Source organism: Polypterus senegalus, chromosome 12 (genome assembly GCF_016835505.1).
Source record: "Polypterus senegalus isolate Bchr_013 chromosome 12, ASM1683550v1, whole genome shotgun sequence".
Lineage (NCBI taxonomy): Eukaryota > Metazoa > Chordata > Cladistia > Polypteriformes > Polypteridae > Polypterus > Polypterus senegalus.
This window is the reverse complement of record NC_053165.1, coordinates 100,646,873-100,664,531: the sequence shown is the minus strand read 5'-3', so window position 1 is coordinate 100,664,531 and position 17,659 is coordinate 100,646,873. Positions and strand designations below refer to the sequence as shown.

Genomic DNA, 17,659 nt, shown 5'->3' with positions numbered 1-17,659 from the left:
ACTTACAGAACTTTGGAACCCCTGCAAGTATCACACAGTTTTCTTATTGTCAAATTTAGTATTGATATAACGATCACAACACATACAAACGACAAATGTGTCTCTGCAATAGTAGCATCATTTATCTTATTCATGATTATTAATGCGAACATTCGTAAATGCATACAAACAGTAATTAAAACGTAAACGTTTTTACTGTTATTGATCGCTACTATTATTAAGTCCACAGCATTGATCAAAATTACAGCGCTATATGTCCTTCTTAAGGAAAGCAGAAGAAAAGGTGTTAAAAAATGCTCTGATTTCATTGAATTGTATAATAGGCAATACAAAAATAAACCCTTCAATAAGACCCCAAATAAATACTTGTTTACGCGTCAGCACACATCCAACAGGTTGCTGTATGATACTGAAAACTTATTTTATCTTTCCGTCTTACAATGACTTGGGGGCAAGAAAACAGACCACCACGTCCTAAAACGGGAGATGACGTCTTTTCTTTTGACTTGCGGATTCCATTCCGCATTCCTTCCATTCCTCTGTATTTGACCTGAAAGCCCCAACCCTGCTAACCTTGGCCATGACCTGGAGCTTTGAGTTGGCTTGTTGGGCATTTCGTAAACAGTCAGAAAGTGAAAGATAAAGGGACATGGTGACGGACGTCATAATCGTGTTAAAACATTGACAAGAGATTCCATTTTTTAAAATTTTTTCAGCACTTTAACAATAATGGTTGACCCAACTGAAGAAATAAATAATAGACAAGCCATAAAGTCATATTGTCAAACTCATCCATTATTCATAGCCACCGTTAGAAGTCAATTCCATGTAATCTTGTTTAAATTAACAGAAAAAAACATTCAAAACCATATCTGATAACTAACAACAATGAAAATGTTTAATTATCTACTTTTAAAAAGCACAACAGATTACAGCTCATTATTAAGTAAGAGGTGAGTAAAACCCTTTTTGTTTTGGTGCAGTCACAATAGTAATCTATGAAGATATCACTTATATTGTAGTAAACCATATGTATTTTGGAATATTTAATCAATATTGTATTGCGCATTGTGTGCTGATAAACGTAAGGTGTCTGCATGAGTAATACAAAAAGTTCACAAGAAAGCATTGTTTCAGACTGAATTCATTTTCTTGTATGCTTGCTTTATAATTTATAATCTTCTCACTTTAATATTTATATCAATATGCCTTCACAGTTTATGTATGTGGATACTTATTGTAACATGTGTGTTATTTGTGAACGCAAAACTGGATTTTGCTGTATATGATTTAACATGGCGCATATACAACAATGTTACTTTTCCTGCATGGTTTAGCGTTTCACTGTTAAGCAAACAAGGTCAATGCAGCAGCAGTAAACTTTTTATTCTTTAGCAAATCAGTTCCTCCATTTGTATTTGAAGCGTCTCTTCTCGTGTCTTATGAGCGAATATAAAATTTGTGAAACTTTGATTATATGACTGCAATCACATAATAATAATAATAATAATAATAATAATAATAATAATAATAATAATAATAATAATAATTCTTTGCATTTATATAGCGCTTTTCTCACTACTCAAAGCGCTCAGCAATTGTAGGTTAAGGGCCCAACAGAGCAGAGTCCCTTTTGGCATTTACGGGATTTGAACCGGCAGCCTTCCGATTGCCAATGCAGATCCCCAGCCTCAGAGCCAACATGCAATCACATTTGCGGTGTATACATGCATGCGGTGGCTATGAACACAATACAAGGTAAAGAGGTTTGAAAGATTTAATAAGAAGGCTTATCAAATGTTGCTGTACGATATTGATGGTTACATTTACCTTTCTTAGCCTTTGTGAAATTACCATTAATAGCATTAGTGGAATTATTGCATTGATGACATTCAATCACCAGCAAATCTTTTTTGGGATGCTAAATTAAAATGGAGTGAATCTCCAGTTGTGCATCTCCTAATAAAATAACTCCTATTACGGAGAATTAAATCAAAGAAGACATGAAATACAATTGAGAACTTATTTGGTCCCCATTCATCCATTCTTTTCTCCATTTAATTTACTGTACCTGCTCCTCTCCCTTTCCAGGTCTATTTAATTCAAAACTAAAAATAAATACATAATTCAATTAACAATAATCAAGCCAACAGTTGGGTTTCAAATTAGTAACTCTAGAAAGGAAAATAAATGGAGAATCAATAAACCCCAAATTGTTTTAAGTGTTCTGTTTATGGCACTATTCACATCTTTAAAACATTTGGAAAAAGATAAGCCAATAACTAGCGTGTTTAGCACCCGATGCCATTCACTGGCGGGACTGCACAAGCAAGAGTAGAATTACATAGCAAAAGGTAAACATTTCAGATACTGTATATCTGCTGCTGAAAAATACTTCTGTTCACAAATTCAGTTGTACTATACGAACATCTGCATTGATTAAAAAAACATACTTTTTCACTCAAACATACTTACCCTCTACTCTCATAGCAGATGAATGTTTTTAAACATTTTGCAAGCTTTAATGTAAATCAACTAATAAGTTTGCTTTTTGTGTGTGCACACTAAGAAATTTTTTATTTATCATTTTAGAATGCCCTACGAAAACAAGTCCTTTTAAAAAATAATTAACTACTATATGTATCGATAAATAAACACGCCCAATAGATAGAGCCAACCAGATTGATGTTCTTGTAATGCAACCAATCGATAAGCTATTTCAGATAGCACAATAAAACAAGTTGGGGTGCATGTGCCATATAACATGCATTATATATATATATACACACACACACACATATATATGTATATATATAATGCATGTTATATGGCACATATAATTATATATATATTACATTATATATATATATTACATTATATATATATATATATATAATCGTACATACAAACACTATAACACTACAAATACTATTGTAAAATATGTTGTTCTAAATAATAAGGCGTGTCTGTATTTAGATCAACTGTAAGAGGTGTTTTTTTTTTTATTTTATTTTTAATTCTGGTGGGAGTTTCAAACACTTAACCTTGTAGCGTTTTCATAATAGCTAATCTCTGCGCAGATACACCTTCGTTTGAGTTGTTGATTCATAGCCAAAAAGCAATATGAAAAAAAATATATATATCAGCTGACAAAACAACACTTCGTAAGATCCATTCACTTCAGACAGAAAACTAATTACATTCCTTTTTTTCAATGGAAGGTATAAAGAATAAACATTGATTTGAAGAACTCTGTGTCTTTTCGTATCTGCAAAGCTGCTTCAATAGGAAACCTGATTTGATTGAATAAGACAATAAGCCGAGTATAAATTGCACACCAGGACCACTCTAGCAAAACAAGCCGGCAATGCGGTTTAAGTGTCATATAAACGTAAATGCTCTGGCTGGCAGACTTGCCACTGAGCTAAGCGCTGTTTAAGCACTCTTTCAGTTATTCACCAGACCTGTGTTTCCACTGACAGGTGTGTAACACGATGACGAAATCCTTAGACACTTTACAGCGAAAACAGGTGCGGCATTGAGAGAGTTAATGAAAGGGTGGCATTTATTGCAAACGCATAGGATATTTGTCTTGTCTAGTTAGCATTACAGGCCATTTCTCTTTAATGAATATGAGCTGATTACAAGGAAGGCGGGGTCGAGGTTTGTTTAATCCTTGCAAGGAAATATAGTTTACCACAGTATACGCTGTTGATGATTCTCTGTCCCTGCTGTGTCAGTAACCTATACGGTTCTGAAATCGTTAATATTCTTAAAATAGCACTTACAGTAATTCACTTACCGCTATGTGTAAATGTTTCTCCCACTTGTTACTTAGATTAAATTCAGATAACGATATGGTGTTTGACGATATCATAGCAGAACTTTCAACCCTATTGTGTTTATTAAACGGAATAACAAGAGGAACAGCTTTAGCAGCTTTAATCGATGTATCTATATGGCAGATTACGTAAAACATATTAGTATAAAACCTCAGCTTAAAACGCTGAAAGTGATAAGAGACAAAAAATTTTATAAAATTATTCGTGCTGATATTAGTATGTCACCGTTGGTTGACTTTGGTTGAATAACATCGCATATAATGTGATTTGGTGCGTACAACTCTTCGACCTTTCTTTTAACAATAATAACAATAATATTCAGAAACTAAAAAAAAAAAAAAAAAAACAAAGCAAATGTCATTCTACATCAGTTCTAAGAAATAGATAGGAGTAGTTAGGTATGCTTAATAGATGGAAATATGAAAGTATGGTTTAACTAAGGAATTTACCCCGAGCACAAATAACCACATCAAGGCAAACGGACCCCTGCGTCAAAGCAAACAGAATTATTGAAAGGCCATCAATGGCTCAAACAATCACATTTTGCCATTATTTAGACCGATACTTGCATCTTTCACTACAAGGTCAAAAAAAAAAATGTTAGTCAATAAAATGATGTATTATAGTAATACACTTTTTAAATTATTTTGACACACACAACCTCAAACCCGCTTAATCCAGCTCTGGAACAACCGCCAACCTTGGCAGAGTCAGACACAAGGAGGTATTACTTGACCCCCCTTTTTAAACTTCACACAAGAAACAGGGTACGCTAATACTTGCATGGGACCTGCAGCCTTCATATACCTTCACCTATTGGGGTCCGTCCTTATCGGCTCCTAAATAGGCAATGATTCATTCCTATTGAATTAAAGTGGATTACCCTTTTATGTGTATTTTATCCCGTCAGAATTATTTACTGTACTGATGGACAGAACTTATAAAGTGAAAGGTCTGTTTTATAGATTGTAATTTATTACCTTTGACTGAAACGTAAAATGTTCGAAAAACGTTAAAATGTGATTTTAGTATCAAGACCTGTATTTCCCTTTGGATAATTAGCCTAATATATTTTCAGATAAACTTTACTAACAATCAAGGAAGCAGGGCCAGGTTCAAGGACTGAATTAGGTTGACAATAATAATAATAATAATAATAATAATAATAATAATAATAATAATTTAATAAAATGGGGACTAAAAAAGAGAAATTGTATTTTTGAAAGAGAGATACCAGAAAGTGAATACACATGATAAAATATTTACCACATACTCACAAAAAAAATAACCTAAGCTGTGAGTTAAAGATATGTAAAACTGAAAGTATTCTTGTTTTGTCTATATAGTTTATTTGTATTTTATTTTATAATTTAAACAACAATATTACGATTACATTACCCTTCTGAAGCTATGGGCCTATTTTGCAACTGTTTGTATATTGCTTTATTAAGTGTATTACTTTGACAATCAAGTGAATAACCAAATTAAAAGTAATGTTTTAATTTTACTGTAAAGTAAACCCATTATGTATGTACTGTAGGCAAGCTCCAATTAGTCACACGTTGCATGTTATTTTATTAGGCATTCGGCGTGTGTATGGCGCCATCGCTCCATTATGTAAATGGCTTGGCCTGCGACGAGTCAATTAACAAGTAAATTTCGACCTTTTTTTACATTCAGTGTAGCGATGTACAATTGCTTATTTAGTGCTTGATTGCGACTATGAAGGGTTAAGTACGAATATGTAAGAAAGATTTCTGGTAAGCTTGACGGTGTATTAGCACATCTTCTGTGAGAATCACTGTGCAATTTTGACGATGACGTTACCACTTTGAATCCTGTTTTAACGGTGATTAACTTACACCGAAATAACTCAAAATAAATCTGTATAAATATGGGATCCATTTTGACTGAAACACTAATATCTGAAATAGCTTATCGATACCGGTATGGTTTCATTAAAAGAACTTCAGTGTGGTTGGATCTATCTATCTATCTATCTATCTATCTGTCTGTCTGTCTGTCCTTCTCTAATCATCAAATACCTGTTTGTCTGAGCTTCTTTCTTTTGCATGTATTCTGACACCTTATAACAGGACGGACAGGGAGGCTGGTGGTTATTGTATGCTACATATATTGTATATCTTGCAAATAAAGGAGAAAACCGTCCTTTACCTTCTCTACTTCCGTGTAATATTTAGATTTTTACCCATGGGAATGAAGTGAACCATTAACTTATTAAAATGATTTTCCTAATTTTACAGTTGTTAGTGCTTTGTTCCGAGCGTAAATGAATAAGATTATAATCAGGTTCGAGAATAACAGGAATTTTCCTAAAAATTTAGAATCCGTTATTACATTTCACACCGCATAATCCTGGAGAGCTAGATTCAGCATGGAACAAAATGGCTCCCGGAAAAAAAAATACTAACGACCGCATTGAGTGTAGAATGAGGAATGAAAAATGGGGGAGGAGGAGAATGAAAGGGGGCGAGAGAGAGAGAGAGAGAGAGAGAGAGAGAGAGAGAGAGAGAGAGAGAGAGAGAGAGATCCGTTTAATATTCAGAAATGAATACAGGTGTCTAAAGAGATTTCAGAATTGGTTTATATAGCTGTACAAATCTTTTAAGACTGTCTTTGCAGTTAAGGCATGTTGGATTTACTGATAGATGTGATGTCAATTACAAAAAAAAAAAAAAAAGCTGCCAGTTTCCTTTTTCACGCCCCTTGCTTTGGAGATAATCATTGGTAGTTAAAGTTCCCTATTATTTGTCTAACCTTTTACACAGAGGTCGCTGCACTCTGTGACCCGACAGACTTCGCTGTCAGTGGACCTTTATTAGTTTGAATAACAACACATGTGTTTATTTGTATTTGCTTGTTTGTATAGTTGGTTGATTGTTTAAATAATTCCAGTTTTCATGTTAAATTGTATTTGTATTATTAATTGTGCAGTATAGTAAAAGTATCATTATTTCGTGTATATAATTATTTTGTTCCGACCTGCTAATACTGTATATGCATTCTGATTTAAACAATTTTTTGTTCTTTCTTTCTTTCTTTCTTTCTTTCTTTCTTTCTTTCTTTCTTTCTAACATTAGTTTAACGGTTTTATTTTAGGCATTCCAATGAATGTTTTAGATGTTACAATTAGTAGTTTAAAAACATTGTATACGTGCAATCAACATGTTAAGGTGACAAATAAGTTTTAGGTTTCTTATTATTTTATTCTCATAAGCATTAAAGCGTGAGGCGATCTACTAAAACTGCAGAATGTTGGAAAATAATTAAAAGATAACAATAGAGAGAATAGCAGCAAGCAAAATAACAAAAATAACAACTACAATAATAATAATAATAATAATAATAAGTGCTTTACTAATAATCATTGTAAAAAAAATATTAACTGAAGTTGCTAAATTAATCGAAACGGTTAAAGGCATGGCAAAAATAATTTTGGGAAGGATCACTGCAAACACATAACCACATTTCCGTTTCTGCCTCAAAAAAATGCCTTCCTTTGATCTTTGCCCCTTATTCTTTGTTCAAAAAACCAAAACTTAATGACAATAATGATCGATTAACTGGATTACCAATTGATTGAACAATGTCAGCTGTTTGTCTTTGAAGCAGAGCAGTATATCCAAAATGGTTCGGTGACACAAGAAATCTTGTGGGGTTACTGATTGAGTTGATGGGGTGAATTGCTTTGTGGTAAGGTCATTGTGTCTTTAAGGCGATGTATTGTGACACCAGCTAATAGACCAAGCTCCAGAGGTTTGTCCTAGGTCAAAGTGTGACACTAAACCAAATAGCAACCGCCAGTGACCAATGATTTATTCAAAAAAAAAAAAAAAAGAACAGCTAGCTCTACTTAACAGCAGTCTAGAACGCAGTTTAAGCGGACGTCTTGCAGATACTGGTAGAAAGTTTCTGAACAAATTGTATCACTATACCAAGTAAATGTTTTTCCTACCTTTGGATGCCCAGGTTCCAAAAATTCAAAACATCACCTCGTTCTTCTTAAGTAGCCAAATGTACTCTGTAACTCATTTTTTAAAATCGTCGGGCATACAGTCTTTTTCCTTTATCTTAAACAATATGAGTTGCTCAGAAAAGAAGAAAAGTCTGATTGGCAGAGCGTTAGACATGCGACACTTTTTTGTCCGTCACTTTAGTTCTTATTGAAGCACTTTATCCTCTAGTGATGTTGCCGTGCAATACTGAGCAGACTATAGAAAAAATCCCCTGGTCTTGCTGTTTCAGAATGTGGTGAAGTCCATCTCTTTGACAATATATTTGTAGAAGAGGGCGATTTGAGTGCTTTAAGTAGAAGAACCGGGGTGGTTAAGTTTGGAGTCAGGCAGCTAAACGATGCCAAGTACAGCACGGAAATAAAGAGCAATTGTTAAGGCGAAACAAAGGGGTCTGTAATGGACAGCGAGTTCAGCTCACAGACAAATCCAGCAACTTTTACCAGCAGTCACTTTAAAAGAAAGACACGTTAAACAACCACGCTCCCCTAAAATACCCTTTCTGTTCACGTTTGCTAAATGTTACATTTTTGTGCTAATTTATTCGAAAATGTCCATGTAAATATTAACTGTTCAATTGGGTTGTCACAGAATTTCGGAATCGTCCTTTTAATAAGTGCAGGAGTATAAAGAGTATATTACCAACAAAAAAGGTGAGTGCGGTATTGCAATCGATATTGCCATGTTTATTATTTTTCTTACTCTTGATTTTGGCACTTATTTTTTCTTTCAGTATGATAGATAGATAGATAGATAGATAGATAGATAGATAGATATACACACGTGTGCGTGTGTGTCCGCACGTGTGTGCGTGGGTGCGTGTGAAAGCACGCGTGTTAACAATTTTGCAGTTGCTCTTGTTCCTGGATTCCACTGCACTTGAGCCCCCGATGTATAATTTGTCTCCCTGTTCAGTTTCTCACAGACTAAGGCACAGGCTGGAGGCTCGATTCAATTCACTTTCCCTGTCTGTTCCCCCATTGCTGCTATTCAATAGTTAATTAAACCTTAATGGCAGCTGGGGATGAGGTCATTGAAGCCAGTCTTTCTCACACATTTTCATGCAAATCCGCTAAACTCTAAACAAATTTAAATAAAAACATCTTTGTACTCAAACTGTCTAGGCCTGTAGATTTTCCTCTGTGAGACAGTAATGTCTGTCCACAGCAGAATTGGGACGGGGGTAGGGGGGATTGGGGGGTCGGTGGCTTGGACCTAAAACTTGCGTTTTAATCTGCTGTTGTGAGAGGGCTTTTGCTGAGCATGAAGACAAGGAAGGCTTACATTTATGTGTACTTGCAACGTGACATTAAAGAAGTGTTTGATGTTTTTATTGGCTTTTCCATTTCCTGAAGTTATTTGATATTCATTTTAAATTTAGATAACGATGTATCTTAGTTTCCATCTCTAACAGCGTCACTGTGCCTAGCAAAAACAGTGAACATTTAATGAAACTGCTGTTTTCTAATTATACATGTGCAAAGCTAAGTTGCTTTTACATAGAAGTAGCATGACAGATTGACTTGCGGACCCATTTGGACTAGTGGATGATGTAAATAAAAATACATTAAGAGGTGAACAGCTCTTTCCATATGAAAATCCTCAAGGATCTGCAATTAAAACATTATATACGTATAGAGCTATATTTGAACAGGAACACGGATGTTGCATGTGTTGAGAGAGAGCTCAATTTTAATATTAAACATGTTTTAAAGCAGATCTTCCATTAAGCTCTGTGATGTGCCAAAATTCCTAGACGTTACATGATGACTCGTTTATCGGAAATGTACACAAGGCCATAAGCCCAGTTTAATTTTGCACACCGTTCGGGGCAGCCCTTGTTTCCCCGAACTACTGAACATTATCGATGCTGGTTATAACACGAAAGTCATACTGCTTCGGGTACAATCAAGTATTAATGTAGATGACAAAAATGAAACGGCTCTGACTTTTGAGATATATTTTTGTTCTTATACGATGGCCAATGCCTTGACTAAGAAATACCGAAATTTGTCTCGTTTCACTCAGTATAATCGAGGACGTTCTACATTTATTGCACTCTATGCCTCGAAATCAGTGGCTGAATATTTATTTATTTATCTATCTGTCTATCTGCAGAATTATTATTGCAAGGATGCAGTGAAATGTAATTTATTTTTCCGAACATATAGAGATTGGGTTACTTGCTTTTCTCTTAAGACTAATTAATAAAAAGTCATTCTTATTTACGATTAACTGTAGTCTAGACTGGCTCCCTACCTGATCCAATCTCCCATTCACTTACCTCCATATGCGTTCACGCCCTCACTGACCCGGCCGGTCACTTAAACTCTCTCACCTACCCACTCTATACAAAGAGTATGTATTTATTATATACCACTTTATGATTTATGTATTTACATCAATATGAGCTTATATACAATAATGCGAAATTGTTTTACAGCAACATAATATATTGCTCCTAACACGTTTTAGTTTGATTCTCATTTTTCTTTCCCTAAAACAGTTATAGGCAAGAATTACAAGAAATGTGTACGTAAAAATAAACTGTACTAAAATCACAAATGTTTCGCCCATTAGAAGTAACATTATTTTGACTGTGAAGTTTTGGGGTTGTCTTTGCATCTTATCACACAATTTCACCTTTTTACCATTCTTTAAATGTACATTCAATATACTCATTGCAGGATATCTTTCAATTTGAGTTCTTTCGAATTTTATGTATATATATAATTCTTAACCTCATCCGAAACACTTTTTGCCGCACGCGTTATATTTCTTTTTTGTTTCATGTGCCAATTAATGCACAGAATGCAGTTGTTCTAATTGCATTATTACATTTTAACAACAATGCACACGTGAATGACAGTTACGTAATTAACTCAATATATATTTGTGTAAGAGGAAACGTGTTTGATTTACGTTTGTAAAGGAAGCTACATTTTCCTTCCCACTACATCCATTCAACTGATGTAAATCATAAAGATCAACAGTACGATTAGTTTGATTAGTCTTATAAGTCTGCTTTGTGATACAGAAAGTACAAGTGCTTATTCGCAGCATAAAAGAAGTTCTGCTGCTATTAAAAAATGCCGCCTTCCCTTTTCTGGATGACAAAAGCCAACAGTCTAGTCGCAATCATCCTCATTTCACCATGTATTATGAAAGAAATCCAAAAACTTTTAAATTATTCTCAGCTACGCAAGTAGTTCGTGATCCCCATTCAAGCAGTCAAGCCTGTAAATATTAATTTTGCAATGCACAATTCCGCCACAAGCAATATTTTTCAATATTTTATTTTAATTCTAGTTTGTTGTATTGGGTAGTCTTAATATTGTGCAGAAGTGAATATTTATAAATGAGTTTCCGAGGTATTCTTGCACAGAAAACTGTAATGAAATACGTTCGTAATTTACAATTTTTTCGCCTTAACCTTAAATATCAATGGATCCTTTGTGTATTTTTCTAAAACTTCAATTCATTTTTAATGCAACGTATTATTATTATTATTATTATTATTATTATTATTATTAGGAGTGTTGTTTGTGCTGCTGTTATCATAGTTGTGTAAATATAGTGTGAGAGCCTTAGTTAATAATGTTACTCGAATCCGTAATGGACTTGGAAATATTAAGCTCCTTCAAAATCATTAATTCATATCTTGAGTAATGTACTGTTTCCTAAAGATTTCACCACAATTACATCTGAACCAGCGAATCATCATATAATGTAAAATATTCCAGCTTTTATATAAAATAATTAACATTTCATAAAATTTAAACAGGATGATATTATCAGTGTAGCAAGATGGGAAGATGCGTTTTATTTAAAGAGGCAGCCGGTTTAAAAATGAAAAAGTAACTGAGGTTGAGTAAATCAGATGTTTTCTTGAGGCTCATCTGGTATTATTTTATAATCAATTTAGAAAAAAATAGAGTTTGGCTTATTTTCACGTGCTTTTCGTTTCAAAAGTTGAAACTAGTACCATTTAACATTTGGAAAATGTGGTATTCTTGAAATAAAACATATTTACATTTAAATTAAATTAAATTTATACTGTAGGTACATGAGTTAATGTTTTAGTACTTAACCTAAAACGTTAACAAATACTGTAGCAGCAAACAGGCTTTTGAGCCGTTCTGCTGTCCATGGTCCTGATCCATAACTCCCTAATCAGTTAAAATGTAAGTACAGTATAACCCTAAAATACAAAAAAAAGCAGATATTAAACAGTGTGAATTAGATATTGGATCAACTTTTTTCCTCAAATTCCCTTTCTTGAAGTTTATTGTTGTATCCAAGAAGCAGCTGAGATCAACAAGAGTTACATTTTGCTTCATTTTATTTATAGTCTGCATTAGACACATAGCAACCATGCAGTACACCAATATGTGGTAATTAATGAAAATACGATCTCACGAAGTAAACAACTAATGCACTTTTTATTTATTATTATTGGGGTTTTTTTTCTGCATCAAACACTTAAGTCATCGACATTTCGGATTCACAGACCAGCATATTGTCTCACTGTCATTTATACATTTAAAGTGGGCTCCTCTTGAACAATCAAAACCTCTTTTTCTCTTGTAATACCAAGTATTCGTTCTTTCTGTAAATAGTTAGGTGTACAAATATTTAAATGCTTAAAACGAATGACACATAAAGGACTGATATTTTGTAACTTATACTATTTGAGAACTTCTAATCCTTAGGTGTCAAATGGTACAGAACAAATAAACGTTTTTCGTAACTTCTTAGTTGTGTTAGCTTGTCCTGAGTGCTGAGGGGGTATAACCCTAAAAACAGTTGGCTCCTGCCTTACATTCCATTTGGCTTTGACTTCCTGTGATCCTGAATTAAATAGGCAGGTTGAAAAATTATGGAGTTGGATGCTAACATATCTCTGCATCTAATTTAACAGCAAAAAGTGAGCGAGGTAAATGTTGACTGTCCTTCTGTTTTCATCAGAAATATTTCTAAATTCTGCTAGTTTTTCCATAGTATCTTATTATAACTATCATCTATTATAAGAGAGCAGAGTGAAATAAGTGTAAATAGTATGTGAATTTCCCCTTGGGATTAGTAAAATATCTATCTATCTATCTATCTATCTATCTATCTATCTATCTATCTATCTATCTATCTATCTATCTATCTATCTATCTATCTATATGTACTTAAAGTCTACAGAGTACTTGTAGAGCATTGATACATTGGATTTCATTTTTATTTACTCAAATTTAGACTTTAACAACAGAAGAAAATATATACATACATTTGGCAAAAGTGGCATACATAGTTTAATCAGAAAAATAAAATGATATCTTAAATACACAACAGAAAAATGACAAAGTAAAAAGTATTTATTTATAAACAGATACACAGTTCAATTTTTAATTGAAGGAATACATTAAGAGAATTTAATTATTTTAAGACTGTTGACAAAGCAATTTCTTGATACTTTGAACCCTTTCTTTTCAATGGAAAACTCCCTTCCTCTTTTTGCATTATTTCATTTGCTGTCCTGGGAGAATTTAAGGGTTATTGTATGTGCTGCTGTGAATTTTAATAGTCCATCCAGGAGTATTTAACAGAAAATCCATAAATCCATAATTAGCAGGTAACTTCAAATCTTTTCCATCCTGTAGTCCAACAAACATCTAGGAATTCTTGGAATAAAATGGAGTGGTAGTTCTTTTTTGACAGAATTGTTGTTTTTATTGTTTTATTCCATCTTGAAAGCAGATCTGTAAGACAAGAAATGTGAAGAAACCAGCCATGAAAGTGTCATAAGTAAACTATATTTTTTATAATCTCTATAAACAAGTAAAGTACATACAAATAAAAGAGTATATCAATATGAACTATCAGTCTACTAGACCATTTTTATTTTTGTGAGACGATACACTTTTTCTATTAGTAAGACTATGTGTGTTGGTGTGCATTTGTTTTAACAACTTGCCTTGGCAATTCTAGAGTCTTTGCTATTCTGACATTCACAAAAGGCTTAAGTTAACAACTCAAAATTTACAATATTGCTCTTTATTATAAAGTGTTATCCTTTACAATATCAATTGTCTAACCAAAAAAGAAAATAAACGAGGTGATGAGTTGTAAGCATTTCCTCACCAAGAAAACAGAACAGACACTTATGATGAACATCCTGCCAGAATGCAGCTACAGAATAGTAAGTGGTGACAGACAGACAGACAGACAGACAGACAGACAGACAGACAGACAGACAGATAGATAGATAGATAGATAGATAGATAGATAGATAGATAGATAGATAGATAGATAGATAGATAGATAGACATTAATTAAAGATTTGTAAACTCCACATAATTATTTGCATTCCTACACTAACCTTCATCTTAATCCCAATAACAAATAGGGTGAACTAGTAGTAAACATACTTAAAAGTTTTTTGTATCTTTATTGAACATACTAATCTGTTGTTGATAACAGTATTTGTGCCCTTACCTGATTAAGCATTGATAACTTCATACATATCCAGGACTAGTTGATAATGTAATAACATACAAACATTTAGGGCCATTACTACATACAGACACTATCAAGCCACTGATATTTGGGCCATTTCACACAGACTACTCATTTTAAGGTGAGTCTTTTCCTTAAGCAATTATAAATTGACAAGTGTATTTTACTGTTATATATTCATTTGTGTGTTTAAATTTGTTGTACTTTTCAAAATCTGTAAGAAGTTGAGTCATGGTTGATACCTCTGTAAAATGTTGTTCAGTTGGGTTTGAAATCGCATGCCAAGCCTCAAATCCTTATAATTGTCTTTACTCATTTCATGATCTTGAGGAAATACAGATTTTTATTTTTTTAAATTTAATAAAGAATTTCTCATATAAGGCATTTAGTTCCAGTTTGCCTCATCTGTCTGTTGAACATTCTCCTTGTGTTCTGCTGGACAGGGCCGTCTTAACGCATGGGCACACTGGGCAGTTGCCTGGGGGCCCCACAAGCATAGCAGCCCACATGTTTCTGTTTTGCTATCTAAACAGGTGCCCCAGTGCCCTGTTTTGCCCGGGGGCCTATGATGCTGTTACGATGGCCCTGCTATTGGACTGTAGTAATCTCAAGACAGACAGCAATGCCATTTTTTTAAATACATAGCTGTTCTCCTTGGTAGCCTCCTGTACATATCACGTTTGTTCAGGTTCTCCTTATGCTGGGGTCCAGAGTGGTAACCTTAAGCAATGGAAGATGGATCTCTAGCCATTACTGTGAGTTTCTTTGTAATCTTATATACTATTGCATTCTCTGCTAGGTCAGTAACTATTAATGGATGGTCACTTCTGCATTGAATAGCAATGCGGATGAAGATTCTCTGTTTTTACATGTTCTCTCTGACTATGGGCTGATAAAGACTTAAGGCTTTAGAAATGAAGGTATATCTTTTACACCCTTATAATCATCAAATCAACTTTTTGTGGGGCTGGCCGAATTTTCTGCTGATTATAACATCATTTACCTCTTTTAGCTACAATTGTGCCAACTAATCAACCTTTTTCTGAAATTGGCATTAAAACTTAGATTTGATGATAATTTCATTCTATTATCATCTATAAAAGATAGCTACTTATTTAGCAATCTATAGACTTGCATACTATTACAATAAAACAATCAATATGTGAACAAGTTTTAAATAAAGGCATACACTTTTAAGTTTTTTTTGTTATTTGCTATTTCAAATTATCTTTATGTATTATTAGGATTACATTTTATATCAAATAATTGTGGGAACACTGACTACTATCTTTTTCTGGCCACTGTAAAATGGGTACCATGGTACAAACGTTGTTATTTTATATTTAGACAAATTCATAAACTAAGATGCCTATAACTTGAAAAATGAAAAACATATAACAATATTAGTGATAACAATAATGTATATATTGTGAAAGAATTATAGATTGAGTTGAATTATTGCATCTTTAAATAGCAAACAAATGCAGATTCTTACATATTATTGATACTATGAATTAAGGAAAATCCTCAACAGAAAAACTGGTCAAACAAAATGGGCTGACTCTTTAAACCCCTACAGAGATTGTAATCTTGTTATCAGTGATGAGAGATGATGGACTAGAAAATCTGCAATATGAGTGACAGTTGCTGAATGTTCATCCATCCATCTTTTGTGAAACGTGCTTAATACAGTTTAGCGTTACAAGAGCTGAAGCTTAGTCCAGCAGCATTACATGTAAAACCCTAACAAACCTGAAAAGGGGAGCCAGTCCATCACAAGGCCCAGTTATATATCCAGACCAGCATTCAGAGAGGGTCAGTTAAGAGCGGCCATTTAACTTAATATGCATGTCTTTCAGATTTGGGGAGCAAAGCCCAGGGAGACATAGAAAGCATAAAGAACTTCTGCACAGGCAAAGCCCGGACCAGGACCTGAAGCCAATCCCACCACATGCATTGAAAAGGACACTTTTTCCGGAAACTGAGTTAAAAAGTCAAGAGGTATTTTCATGCCATGTTGTATTATTTCTTTCTATTGAAGTGGAAACCATGTTAACTACCCAACAGTTGCAGCACATCTTTCCTTGTGTTTTAACAAGAGTCCCTCCAGGATGCCTGAACCCATTACTGTCTAGTGACTTTACAAGCCTGTCCATCAGCCTTAACATAACTCAGACAGACTGTGCTCTAAGCCCACTGCCTTCTATGGAAGGAGGAGAAAAATTAAATGAGAGGAATTTAATGAGCACTAGGGATACAAAACATAGCATCTAAAAGCCTAGTCGAAAATCCTGCACTAATCTGTAACACACCTCATGCCTTCTTAAGCAGCACAACCCTCCCGCCATCTGCTCCCCTTGAAATCAGATAGCTCTAGTACGATTTGCCTAAATGGTTTTTAAATGACACCTTTGGCTTAGCACATACTATTGTGTACGATGTTTGGCTTGTAAGGACAGGGAACAATGTGCAGAATACAGTAACTGGCAAATACAATTTTTTAAAACTGCAAACAGTATATGAATTTAAAAATCGATTTAACAGCACATTGTTGCTAAAACTTACAGCAGTTAATATACATGGGGAAAGTTTGTAGACAATAAAAACAACATTCACACGCTGTAAATGTCATCTAAAAATTAAATAGTATTTGGTAGGCAATACTACAATAACCAAGTTCTCAGACATAGGTACAAAAAATCATAGCTCCTCTAAAGTGACAAAAAATTAGTCTATAAACCTATAAAACCATGAAAGTCATGGTATGTTTTTGTAACAATACATCCATGGAAACCAGGAGAGGTGCAAGGCCAAAACGTTTCTACCAGCATGGGGTACTACTAATGGCAACGCAAATGAACACTTAAGAGAAATATCAAAGGGCATTTTAAGATATCTAAAATACAATTAAAGGTTTCTAAAATGCATATCCAGGAATCTCAAAACACCTGTAACTCCCTTTCCATTTCAGACAACTCACATGCATTTCAAAACATCTCATCAATCGAAGACAGGCAGGAAGTCATTATGAATCAATAGGAAATTTCACAGGAGGGATTTTGATATTTCTCAAGGTTAGTTATAAACAATTTAAAGCATGTTTGTGTAAAATATCTAAAAAAAGTATTTGTGATATTTTGAAATGCATTTGAGATATCCTATAATGTATTCTAAATATCTGAAAATATAAGGGCACTTGCGTGTAATATCATGAAAAGTGTTAAACACTAAATTTTAGGGTATGTGAAATGCATTTTAGGATGTTTGAAATGCATCTTC

The 17,659-nt window shown here is 33.8% G+C and overlaps 2 long non-coding RNA genes across 3 annotated transcripts in view; both read right to left on the bottom strand.

Annotated features, from left to right (window-relative positions):
- LOC120541419 overlaps positions 1-8,597 on the bottom strand; it is a 63,445-nt gene extending 54,848 nt beyond the window's left edge. Inside the window, exon 1 of the long non-coding RNA XR_005636001.1 lies at positions 7,819-8,597. This is a non-coding gene — a long non-coding RNA (uncharacterized LOC120541419). The remainder of the gene's footprint in view (positions 1-7,818) is intronic.
- A 4,488-nt stretch (positions 8,598-13,085) lies between these two features.
- Positions 13,086-17,659, bottom strand: part of LOC120541418 — a 49,287-nt gene continuing 44,713 nt past the window's right edge. For both annotated transcript variants that reach the window (XR_005635999.1, XR_005636000.1), the window contains exon 4: positions 13,086-13,623. This is a non-coding gene — a long non-coding RNA (uncharacterized LOC120541418). The remainder of the gene's footprint in view (positions 13,624-17,659) is intronic.